Source organism: Suricata suricatta, chromosome 9 (assembly GCF_006229205.1).
Source record: "Suricata suricatta isolate VVHF042 chromosome 9, meerkat_22Aug2017_6uvM2_HiC, whole genome shotgun sequence".
Lineage (NCBI taxonomy): Eukaryota > Metazoa > Chordata > Mammalia > Carnivora > Herpestidae > Suricata > Suricata suricatta.
This window is the reverse complement of record NC_043708.1, coordinates 103,139,261-103,151,595: the sequence shown is the minus strand read 5'-3', so window position 1 is coordinate 103,151,595 and position 12,335 is coordinate 103,139,261. Positions and strand designations below refer to the sequence as shown.

General features: G+C 42.2%; 2 long non-coding RNA genes across 2 annotated transcripts; both read left to right on the top strand.

Annotated features, from left to right (window-relative positions):
• The first annotated feature begins 4,093 nt into the window (after positions 1-4,093).
• LOC115301239 lies at positions 4,094-5,476 on the top strand. The gene is made up of 3 exons (XR_003913026.1): positions 4,094-4,308; positions 4,439-4,518; positions 5,446-5,476. It is a non-coding gene; the product is annotated as an uncharacterized LOC115301239 (long non-coding RNA).
• A 285-nt stretch (positions 5,477-5,761) lies between these two features.
• Positions 5,762-9,827, top strand: LOC115301237. Its single transcript, XR_003913023.1, has 3 exons — positions 5,762-5,886; positions 6,296-8,274; positions 9,272-9,827. It is a non-coding gene; the product is annotated as an uncharacterized LOC115301237 (long non-coding RNA).
• Positions 9,828-12,335: the final 2,508 nt, after the last annotated feature.

The window sequence follows — 12,335 nt, the reverse complement described above, 5'->3', positions numbered from 1 at the left end:
TATATATATATATATATATACACACACACACACACAGTGGAGTACTACATGGCAATGAGGAAGAATGAAATCTGGCCATTTGTAGGAAAGTGGATGGACCTCGAGGGTGTCATGCTAAGTGAAATAAGTCAGGCAGGGAAGGACAGATACCATATGTTTGCACTCATAGGTCTAACAGGAGACAGGAGAACAGGAGAAACCTAATGGAGGACCAGGGGGAGGGGAAGAGGGAAAGAGAGTTGGGGAGAGAGAGGGACACAAAACCTGAGAGACTATTGAATACTGAAAATGAACTGAGGGTTGAAGGGGAAGGGGGAGGGGGGAAAAGAGGTGGTGGTGATGGAGGAGGGCACTTGTGGGGAAGAGCACTGGGTGTTGTATGGAAACCAATTTGACAATAAACTATTTTTTAAAAATTAAACTATTGCCTATTTAGAAAAAAAATAATGCCCTTGGGATACTGTCAATTGTGGAAGCATAAGCAACAGAGAGACATTTAGTTGCTCTAAACAGATATAATCATCACTGCCCAGTTGAGTAGGGAAAACTAGTTGAGCTCTGACCCAACCAGGATATGATTTTTCTTTGGAAAGGAATTTTAAAGTACACAAAATACTCTTAAATATCAGGCCTGGAGATATGAACAAATTGGAGGAAGGAAAGAAAACACACCACCATTGACCTCACAGGACTGTTATGAGGGTATAGTAAGTGTACAATAAGCATTAGCTATTATCAGAGAACTGTAAATACTCTGCTGTTTGAGAAAGATATACCTAAGTACATAATGAAAGGCACAAATTCCCATTTACAGAACTAAAATCAGGCAAACAGCCCTCAAAATTACAAGAAGGAGAAATATATGCACCAAGGAAACCTAAAAATAGAAAACAAAATAAGATGGCAGAACTGAACCTATACTTAGTAATTAATACACATGAATGAGATTAGCTGAGAGAAAAATACTCTAATTGATTAAAAAAAATCAGTGTACAAAAGCCACATCTAAAACCAGAAGTTGATAAAACCCAGTATTGGTGACAGTGGGGCAAAGATGCCCTTAAATCCAGTGTTGGTGAGAAAACAAATTGGCATAACATGTTTGGGAGGAATTTAGCCTAGTTGCATCAAAATGTAAAATGTATGCACCATTGTATGAAGCTGGTCCACTTCTAGAAATTAGCCTGAGGAGGAAATTGCACAAAAGCAAGAAGCTAAACACAGGATGTTTATCATTGTGTACTTTATGTCATCAAAAAATGCAAACAACCTAAATGCCCAACAATAGAAAACTGGTTGAGTAAATCATGGTTTATAAATATCCTGAATGGTTGTCAACATTAATAATCATGGCGTTAGTCTGTAGTTATTGACTTGGAAATCTATCCATTGCAAATGCTGAGTGAAAACAACAATTACAGAATAATTTGTGAATCATGACCCCGTGTATTTGACACTTTAGAGATGTCTAAATAATTATTATGGCTGTTCTGGGTTGTGGGATTTGGGGAATGGTTTTTATTTCCTGCTTCATACCTTATCTTGGGTAAAAACACTGGTCATAGGTACTTGCATTTTTGTGTATATGTCGAAAAATCTGTAAGCCTTTAAAGCAGCTGGGTCAGCCTCACAAGATCCCAGATTCCTATATGCTTCATTCCTATCATTCTCAACGATAAGTTTTAGGAAGGGGAAAACAACGAATTGCTATCAGGAAAGCCTTGTCCGGACAGGCTTCTTGCCTACAGAGATCAACAGGGACTTGTCATGTAGACCCAGCACCATGTCACCTCTAGGGCAAGTATAAAAAGCAACTGTTAGGACTAGGGTTGAAAAGTTAGTGAGGGGCGCCTGGGTGGCTCAGTCGGTTAAGCCTCCGACTTTGGCTCAGGTCAGATCTCACGTTTGTGGGTTCAAGCCCCACGTCAGGCTCTGTGCTGACAGCTAGCTCAGAGCCTGGAGCCTGCTTCTGGTTCTGTGTCTCCTCCTCTCTCTGCCCCTCCCCCTCTCATGCTCTGTCTCTCTCTGTATCAAAAATAAATAAAACACTAAAAAAATATTAAAAAAAAAAGAAAAGTTAGTGAATGTGGGTCCTTCTCTATTTGTTTATTTTTTGGGGTGTTTACTTGCTTATAAATCTCTCCTGGCTTCTGTGAGACAGCAAGTAAGGGATTTCCCCCAATTAGAAGGGTCCAGTGACTGATTTCTGGGACTTCTGAAGGCTGTACAGGTGACTGTAGCAGGGAGTCAGGGTGAGCCTAGAAGGAGCTTCCTAATACTTTTATTTATTGTCTGATTCTTTTTTATTTTTATTTTTTTTAAGGTTTATTCACTTTTCAGAGAGAGAGAGTATGTGAGAGAGTGTGAGTGGGGCAAGGGGGGAGAGAGGGGAGCAGAGGTCCAAAGTGGGCTTTGTGCTAAGAGCAGCAAGCCCAGTGTGGGGCTTGAACTCACAAACTGTGAGATCATGATCTGCGTCTAACCAAGTCTGTTGCTCTACCAACTGAGCCACCCAGGCACCCCTGACTCTTTTTAAAAAAGAGCATCACTTTTGTAACCAAAAAAACAAAAAACATACAATCAAGCTATTTTGTAAAGGATAGAGTGGTCAACAGTGCCAGAACATAAATTCTGAGAAAGTTTCACTGGTTGAAGCAACAGGGAGGTAGTGAGTGACCCGGTCAAGAGCAGCATCTGTGTGGTAGAAGAAGATGAGGGTGGCTTTAAGAGAGGGGGTAGAGAGGAAGTAGAGAAAGTGAGTTTGGGCAACTATTTCTGAAAGTTTGGCCATGCCCAGGAAGCAGGAGAGAGAGTAATAAGTGACTGAGGGGAGACCTGGGGAGGCAGGAAGAAGTATTTAATTTTTTGTTTGTTTTTGTTTGTTTTAGGATTGAAAAGGAGCTTGTAGATAAGAAATGGATGATTCAGCAGAGAAAGGGGATGCTCATAATGGGAGTGTCTGACAAAGAGGAAGGGAATGAAAACCAGAGCACCAGGAAAGGAGCTGGCCCTAAACACAATAATGAATGTCATAACTGTAACCGTGGAGAGAGAGGAAAAGCCATGCAGAGATCAATTGAAGAGCTGCCTCTCCAACAATAATAGTGACTGAAATCAAGATGGCCCTGTGGGGGCCAGTGCCACTACTTTTTAGGACGATGGTATTGCTTTTACCATAAAGTTTTGATCTGGGCGCACTTAACCCTGTTCCTCCCCAAAATGGAAAAGCAGCCTGTGATGGAAACGTTCATTATCTTGACTAACATGGTTTTATGGGCATATACAAGTTTAAACTCATCAAACTGTACACTTTATCTTTTTTAATGTTTATTTATTTTGGAGGGAGAGAGAGGCAGAGCGCAGGGGTGGGGGTGGAGGGGCCAGAGAGAGAGAGACACACACACACACAGAATCCAAAGCAGGCTCCAGGCTCTGAGTTGTCAGCACAGTCTGACGTGGAGCTTGAACTCATGGACTGTAAGTCATGACCTGAACTGAAATCAGATGCTTAACCGACTGAACCAGCCAGGCACCCCTAATGTTTATTTATTTGGGGGGTGGGAGAGGGACAGAGAAAGGGGGCAGAGGATCCATGCCAAGCAGGCTCTTCACTGACAGAAGAGAGCTCTCCCTATGCAGGGCTCGAACTCACAAACCAGGAGATCATGACCTGAGTGAAGTCAGATGCTCAGCAGACTAAACCCCTCAGGCACCCCCAAACTGTACACTTTAAATAGTGCAATTTTGGATACATTAATTATACCTCAATAAAGCTGTAAAGAATTTGTTTGTTTTTTTTGATTTTTGTTTTTTGTTTTAAACTGGCATGCCTCAGTCAACAGGGAGTGTAGTTGTGTGTGACCAGACAGGAAATGGTTTTCCTGAGTTTTAGTTCTATGGTTGTTTTTCCTGATCTGTTCTCAGATGGCAGAGTTCTTATTTTCAGGAATCAAAAGAAAACAGTTAAATAACTGTAGGCATGGAAATAAAGGCAAATGGACGTGCAAAGTTTAGATTAAAACCTGGAACAGTGGGAATTCTCTTGGTGCCTGAGGAGCAAGCATTTACAGACTTTGCAAGAGAAAAAAATAAGATAGCGGAACAAAAGTATTTCTTCATAGTCATTTGGCAAGCATTACAGTTGTTGCTTTCCAGAGAGCAGAGTCTGGTTACCCGGCTTTGTGAATGGGTCAATGCCAAGGCCAGATATCACACTGTTGGCCGACTGGAGAGGGGAAAGGAACAGAATTGAGAAGAGGCTCCTTTGGACCACAGCGGCCTTGAGGGCTTTCCTACAGCCTGGGACAAGTGAGCATTTGCCGTGACCCATGGGGAGACTGTCGCCTGTGTTAACTCCTCTGTGTAATATCTTGGGGCAACTAGTTTTTTGTGGGGGGTTGTTTGTTTGTTTTCTGCATCTTTGTTTTCTCACCTGCAGACTGAATAGTCTTTGCCTTGCCTGCTTCTCAGAGTAAATGTTTAAGATCCCAATGAAGACATCAAAAAGTGAAAGAAGCTGTGAGTGTGAGATTTTTTTTTTAATGTTTGTTTATTTAGGTTGAGAGAGAGCATATGTGTGTGCATGGGTATGCACAAGCAGAGAAGGAGGGAAGAGAGAAGAGAGAGAAAGAGAGAGAGAGAGAGAGAGAGAGAGAGAGAGAGAGAGAAGCCCAAGCAGGCTCCATGCTGAGTTCAATCCCAGGGCCCTAGGATCATGACCTGAGCTGAAATCAAGAGTCAGGTGCTCAAAAGACAGAGCCTCCCAGGTGCCCCTGGGCCTCACCTCTCCCAGATCCTTATGTGTAGGAAGCTGCCAGAAGAGCTGCCAGAAGAAAAGACATGTGCCTTGACTTGCAAGATCAGCCACCCGCACAGCTGAGCTGCGTTATCACTCCCAGCACAGCAGAGCTGCATTATCACCTTCAGCTGAGGCCTTCTTGTTTACTTCCCAAGCCCTTCTTGTTAGCCTCTCAGGCGGCGCTGCAGTCCTCGCCCGTTTCTTAGCAACTAACTCACGTCAGCTGCCCGCCTTCTACCCTTTATAAGACGTGCGTGGTCTCTCAGTAAAGAGCGGCTTGATCAGAAACCTTGCCTTCACTCTCTGTGCCCCCTGCTCTACTTCATTCTCACCCCCTCTCTCAGGACCCGCGTCGACTGACCAGCTGGACGGAACACTTATGGTCAGTTTTGTTGACTGAGTATACCAGTCAATGATTCCTTTTTTCCACTCCAGACCCCATCCACCTTGCCTATGATAACAACACCATAAGGTAGACATTATTTGCCTCATCTTATAGTGTGTAAAAAGACTTACAGAGAGGTTAAGGATCTTTCCTTGGGTTACAAGATAATAACACAGAGGAAATGGGATTAGAGCCCAGGACTCAATGTCTGATCTACTTCTCTCTGCTGTTTTTTTTTTAATGTTTTATTTATTTTTGATAGAGAGACAGAGCATGAGAGGGGAAGGAGCAGAGAGAAGGAGACACGGAACCGGAAGCAGGCTCCAGGCTCTGAGCTAGCTGTCAGCACAGAGCCCGACGCGGGGCTCGAACCCACGAACGTGAGATCTGACCTGAGCCGAAGCCGGAGGCTTAACCGACTGAGCCACCCAGGTGCCCCATCTCTCTGCTGTTTTTTAAAAAAATGCTAGTGCCTCTAGTATACCAGACATTAATCACGTGTGGCTATTTAAATGTAAATCAATCAAAATTAAACAAAATAAATTCAATTTCTCACTAGCCCCCTTTCAAGTGCTCAATAGACTTGGGTTCCTACCACATTGGATGGCTCAGATGTAGAGTACTTCCATGAGCCCCAAACGTCTTAATGGACTGTGTTGCTGATATGTCACCTGTCATGCATCAGGAAGACACCGTTAAACAGGTGAAATACTTACCTTTACCTGATTCTGCTCCCCTTTCATCTTTACTGTCTAGTTCTGAATATTCTCTCTAATCCCCCCATCAGTAGTCCACCTGAGTACCCAGAGGGCATGCCCCGGGGTTGGCCTGCCGGCCCTACAGGGCACCCAGCCCCCAGGGCACACCCAGGGATTGTGATGACACTTTGCCCAAGCCCAGGAGGCGGCAGCTCAGCTCGGAAGCAATCTGCAGCAACAGTACCAGGGTGGGAAGTGAACAGCCAGCTTTTGCAAGTCTACTGTATTTCTGCCAGATCTGTCAGAAGTAGACTAAAGCAGAAGGGATAAAGGGACAAAGTAAGAAGTGAACTGAGGGGATAAGGGTAGTAAGCCTACAGACCCTAAAAACGCGGTGATCAAATTGTCTTCTAGTTCTTCCGGGCACAGAAGTGGATCCCAAAATCCATGGAGGAGAGACTTCATGTGCCATTCCCACAGTGGGAGGAATTTAATAGTCACTCACTCTCTTAAACCACCCACCAGGCATGAATTTATAATCCTGGATCGGATTATGTGTTAAAACTACCTCCTCCTGATGACGAACACTCTAGAATACAGTGGCGGAATCAGGTGTTGCTTTAAAGAGGAAAGAAAGAGAAGGAGAAGAAAAATGAGAGGAAAAAAGAAGAAAGAAAACGGCCCTGGGTGACCCTCTCTTCACCTGTTCCTATGAGCACCTCCTCCTTTGTCCTCATGCTGTCCTTCATATTTAGAAGCTGTACTCTGGAACTTGCCCTTCCCAGGAGTCCTATATACCCATAAGAGTTATCTGAGGACCTGTGAGCTTCTGGCATTCTTTCTGACACCATACCCTCAAGGCCACAAACTTTCCACCCCATCTAAATGTAACAAGTTTGACCTGCATGGCTTTTCTGACTATGTTTCTCCAGCTCTTTGTGTAATTTAGGAAATAGCATCTTCAGAAAAGTTATAAAACACTCCTTGAGTAATTTAGAGGTACTCTTTTGCAAGGCCTGGCCTCACTCTTGTGAGTGTTATTTTAAAATACTGCCTCGGAATTCTTGGTCTTTAATTTGAAACTTTTGTAGCTGCTTCAGCACTTCCTTCCCAGAAAGAGCCTGTGGCCTTGTTCCAAACAGCACTACATGTCTTCTTCTAAGTATCCAGGGTTGTTTTAGTTTCCTACAACTGAGCTGTCACTCTGAACTGCTTTTGGCAAAGCCTGCTTGGAGGAAAACAAGAATCGGCCTCTGTGGTACCACACACAGGACCAAGGAGCTTGGAAACCACTTGGTGGGGTGGCTGGTGAAAAGTGGCAGGCCTCCCTGGGATTCCTGGTCCCACCCTACTGGGACACAAATGACACTGGAAGCCTGTGCCTATAGTTTCTCAGGGGCCTGGCACATTGCTCTATTGTCCCAGTGACTCACATGATAATTTCCCAGGCCTTCAAACTGGGTCAACAGGCTTTGTTTGTCTAGGGAGCTCCACTGGGAGGCCACTCTAAGAAAAGCAGAGCTGAATGGGGATGTTTGGCCAGGTGACTCTCTTTGCTGGATTTTAGCCTGAGGAAATATTATCAGAATTCAGTCCAGGACCTTTGGAGTAAGTAAGAGCTGCCCAGCATCTGCGCTGAATCAACACTCACCAGTGTTATTGGTTAAGTGTTAACTGTACTGCTAACGGTGGCTTTCCACCATTACAGAACCTTAGGTCTGCCCACCCTAAATGAAGATGTCTAATTCTTATAGATATAAAAAACAGCAAGCTTCAGCTATGACTCTAGCCGTAGAAGCTTCTGTTAACTCTGTGAATGTGACCTGATCAATCTTTCTTTAGGAAACAGCAGAGTCAGCCTGAATCAGTCTTTCTCAAATTTGAGAAGTCGCAGACCCCAATAATTATATCTGAAGTCTTAATGGACCTGAATTCTTATAACTTAGAAGGAAAAGTTTCTCAGCAACATTATTCATAATGGCTGGAAGGTGGGAACAAACCAAATGTCCATCAACTTATGAATGAATAAACAAATGGATACAATGAAAAATATTCAGCCATGACAAGGAATAAAGTGCTGATATAGGCCACAACAGATGAATCTTGAAAACATGCTAAATGAAAGAAGGTAGACATAAAAGACCACATATCGTATGAGTCTATTTACATGAAATGTCCAGAATAGGCAAATCCAAAGAAACAGAAAATACATTCATAATTGCCAGGGACTAGAGGTAGATGGAAATAGGTAATGACTGATAACATGGATGGGGATTTTTTGGGGGGAAGGGAGTAATGAAAATCTTCTGGAATTTTATAGTGATGGTCATTGTACAAGCTGTAAATCTATGAAAAATCGGTGAATTGCACAGTTTAAAAGGATGGATTTTACGGTATGTGAATTATAACTCAATAAAAAGTTATATTATTTTAGTTAACTACTGGGTACCAAGATAAATACTTTGTGTGGGACAGTGAATCCTTGTGTCCAGATTCACTTATGAGATAACAAGCCAGGTGGTCCAGAAGGCATTTATGTTAACTTTGGATGATCATAGACATCCAAAATTTAAAATATTTACTGATAACTTCTAGACCCCAATAATTCATTGGTAGCAACTCTAAGATTCCGTGAATCGTGGTTTTAGAAACACTGGCCCAGATAATCTCACAGGATTTGTTACCCGTTTACATGATGTGTGATGAGGACTTTTCATAAGGTGCTTTCCAAAGACAAAGCCTAACCAAAGGACACCTTGGGATCTGTTTGTGTCAAATCACTCCATCTACACACCAAGTAATCAAACATGTGTCCTATGAGGATGGAAATGCATAAGTCCCAGCATGAAAAGAAAATGGAGTTCAATACCAGGCAATCTAACGTAGAAAATCCTCCCACTGGGGTCTCACTTGGGTTACAGATCGACCATCCCTGATTAAAACACTATGACCTTCCGGGGGTGCCTGGGTGGCTCAGTTGGTTAAGTGTCCGACTTCAGGTTATGATCTCACCGCTCATGTTCAAGCCCCATGTCGGGCTCTGTGCTGACAGCTCAGAACCTGGTGCCTGCTTGCAATTCTGTGCCCCCCCCCCCGCCCCGTCTGCCCCTCTCCTGCTCACATTCTGTCTCTCTCTCAAAAATAAACATTAAAAAATTTTTAAAAATATATCTAAGCTCTATGACCTTCCATAAAGGGTGCCCAGCAATGGAATAATTCATATCAGAGGGGAAGGCCAGAGAGCATTTATGAGAGCAAGGGGGCTTTCCCACGTAGTCTGTTTGAGCAGGGGCAAAAGTGAAGGATTATAAAATGTTCATGTTTAGTTCTTCTACTTATTTAGCTGGAGGGCAATTATCTTGACTCATTGACCTTTTGTTTCTCACTTAGGAAAAAAGCAAACTGCCACCTCTTGCAGTTATTCAGAAGAGTTCTGTTCATCAAACCTTTACTAAGCACCTCTTCTCTATATATTAGATTGTGAACTAATGCTGGAAAGCAACCCATGTGTCCCCTGCCCTCAGGGAGCCCAAAGCCTAGTGGGGGAAACTATTACACCAAGTGTTATGGGAAGAAACTTTATGTTTAAAGGACTTTGACAACTACTGAGTGATAGAAAAATATATGGTAATAATGTATCATGATTATCCAATGCGAGGGAATTGTTGGTCTGATTCCTAGCTCTGGGTACTTCTCTAATAAGAATATTTTTGTAGAATGAAGCAGTAAGGCAAGTACTTACTGGATATCATTTACCTGGGTATTGTTGAACTCACCATTTCCCATAAGGACATTTTCATGCTATGCCCACTAGGTGTCTCATTATTTTGCAAGAACATGAGAAGCACAATGTTTCCACCTTTGTCAGGAGTCAGCTATAGTATAAATATCCAGTTCACTTGGCTAAAATCTCAGCCCCATACCAACAATCCATAAAATGCCCAGAGTGTGGTTGCCTCTCATTTGAGAGGAAGTAATGGAAAACGTCTTTGTAGATTCTCCTTCTCATAAGCCACGCACATACATACTGCTCTCCTTAAAAAAGCCAGAAGTAGGAAAATGAAGTAGAAATTCTTCCACAAGGTGGACACTAAGACCTACAGGCTGCATCCCTCCTGGTTTCCTGGGCTGGAGGTTAGCTATCATCTGCATGTGAGCTGACATCCCCAAACCACACCGTGCTACCTGTGTGCCCAGTCAGACGTGTTTTCCTCTATCCACTGGTATCAGTCAAAGAAGTTTTCGCAATAAAATCCAGGGTCTCCTCTGGCACTGGGAATTTCAAATTTGTAAATGATACACAAGTGCTTATCCCAGTATTTTTGCCTTTGCCTCACATGACTTTTCTTTAGATGACCTATGGCAGAACGCCTTGCCTATGAGTGACATCAGAGAGAGAAAGGCAAGAGATAACAAACAGGATACTGAATGCTTTCAAAAATTTACTGCAACTTAAAGAGCTCATCGCATCAGGCTATCTCACTCTACTAATGGGGATGTAAAATGGATATAACTTTTCGGCAATGAAACATGGCAATATCTACCAAGACTGCATTTTAAAAGTTTATATTATTTGGGGAGCCTGGGTGGCTCAGTCGATTAAGCGCCTGACTTCGGCCCTGGTAATGATCTCATGGTTTGTGGGTTCGAGCCCTGCGTCGGGCTCTGTGCAGCTAGCTAGAGCCTGGAGCCTGCTTCAGATTCTATATCTCCCTCTCTCTCTGCCCCTCCCCCACTCATGCTCTGTTTCTCTCTGTATCAATAATAAATAAACATTAAAAATTTTTTTTAAGTTTATATTCTTTTACCCTGTGTCTGTCAGGATCCCAAAAGGAAAGGGGTTTCACCCAGGATGGTTCAAATGAATAAGCTATAATAAAAAGATTACTTATAGATGGGCAGGCCAGGTTAAAGGAGAAAATAAGGGATGTTGAGGCACCTAGAAAAGAGCAAGAGTGGGAAGCTGTTACCATTCCTAGGGCTAAAGAACAAGGGGAAGGAAATAATCTTGGAATAGAATCCAGTAATCAAAGTTGGAACAGTGAAGTAGGAACTACCAAGAATGCAGGCTGGTGTGGGGGGATGGGAGGGGCATGCAGCCACTGTTCCAAAGCAGGAAGAGAATGAGGAGGAAATATCCCTACTTCTCTCTCTCTTCTCACCCTCTGATCTCCTCTCCAAGGAAGCCAAAGGACAAGGAGTCCTGGAGATGATATCTGTAAGACAGAGAGAAGAAACAGAAGTGGGTAGAAATGGAAAACAACCAGCACAGTCTAGGAATATATCCTAGGGACATAACCAAGGATGGAAGAAAATAAATTGTATGCAAGAATATTCTTCATAGAATTAAGTAGAATGGTGAGAAAATGAAAACAAGCTAAATTTCCTATAAAGGAGAAGAGATACATAAATTATGAAGTACCCATAATTTGGAATATCACTGTACCATTAGAAACATGTTTAAAGAATCTGTGATGATATGCAGAAATGTTTACCATAAAATGTTAATTGAAAGAAAAAGGGACACAAAATTGTATGCATAGTATTAATTCAAATTCTTGAACACCTATATGCAAAGAGAAAAACACGTTTAAAAATGTCTTTTTGATGATGGGATCACATTATCTTTCTTTTATAACTTCCAACTTTCTTTTCCGTTCTCAGCAAGCATATGATACTTTTGTGATCAGAGAAAAAAAATCAGTGCCAAAAAGGAGAGTCAACCTCTTTGAGATGGACTCTATTTAATTTAAAATATTAGGAATGGACACAATAATTATTGAAGAAATTAAAACCAATGGCATGATGGGTGAACTGAGCTCAATCTGTGTCTATTTGCTATCTGGATGAAAAGTGAAAGAAAAATCAGACAATTTCTATATGATATCAAATAGCCAGATAAATTAGATGATTTTGATTAGAAAAAAATTTTTAATGTTTGTTTATTTTTGAGAGAGAGAGAAACACAGTGAGAGTGGGGCGTGGGAGTGAGGGGTGGGGGCAAAGAGAGAGGGAGACACAGAATCTGAAGCAGGTTCCAGGCTCTGAACTGTCAGCACAGAGCCAGAAGTGGGGCTTGAACTCACAAACAGTGAGATCATGACCTGAGCAGAAGTCAGACGCTTAACTGAGTGAGCCACTCAGGTGCCCCAGATGATTTTGATTTTTGACTCTTTATTTTGACTTTTTATTTTTCACCTGAATGGCAGGCATATTAATTCAGCTTTAGTTTAGGACTCTTATCTTGAAACTCTGGAAAATTCAAGAAATTTCTAGAACCCCAAAATTGTCCCTTATATTGAAATAATAATGTTCTCTGTGTTAACTTTTATTGTTTAATGTTCTGTATCATTTTAAACCATATTTTATTCCTTATAAATTAACCAATTCATACACAAATACGTTCTTGTTTGAAAGACTCTAACAATTCAAAGAATACAGAATTTCCCTGGGC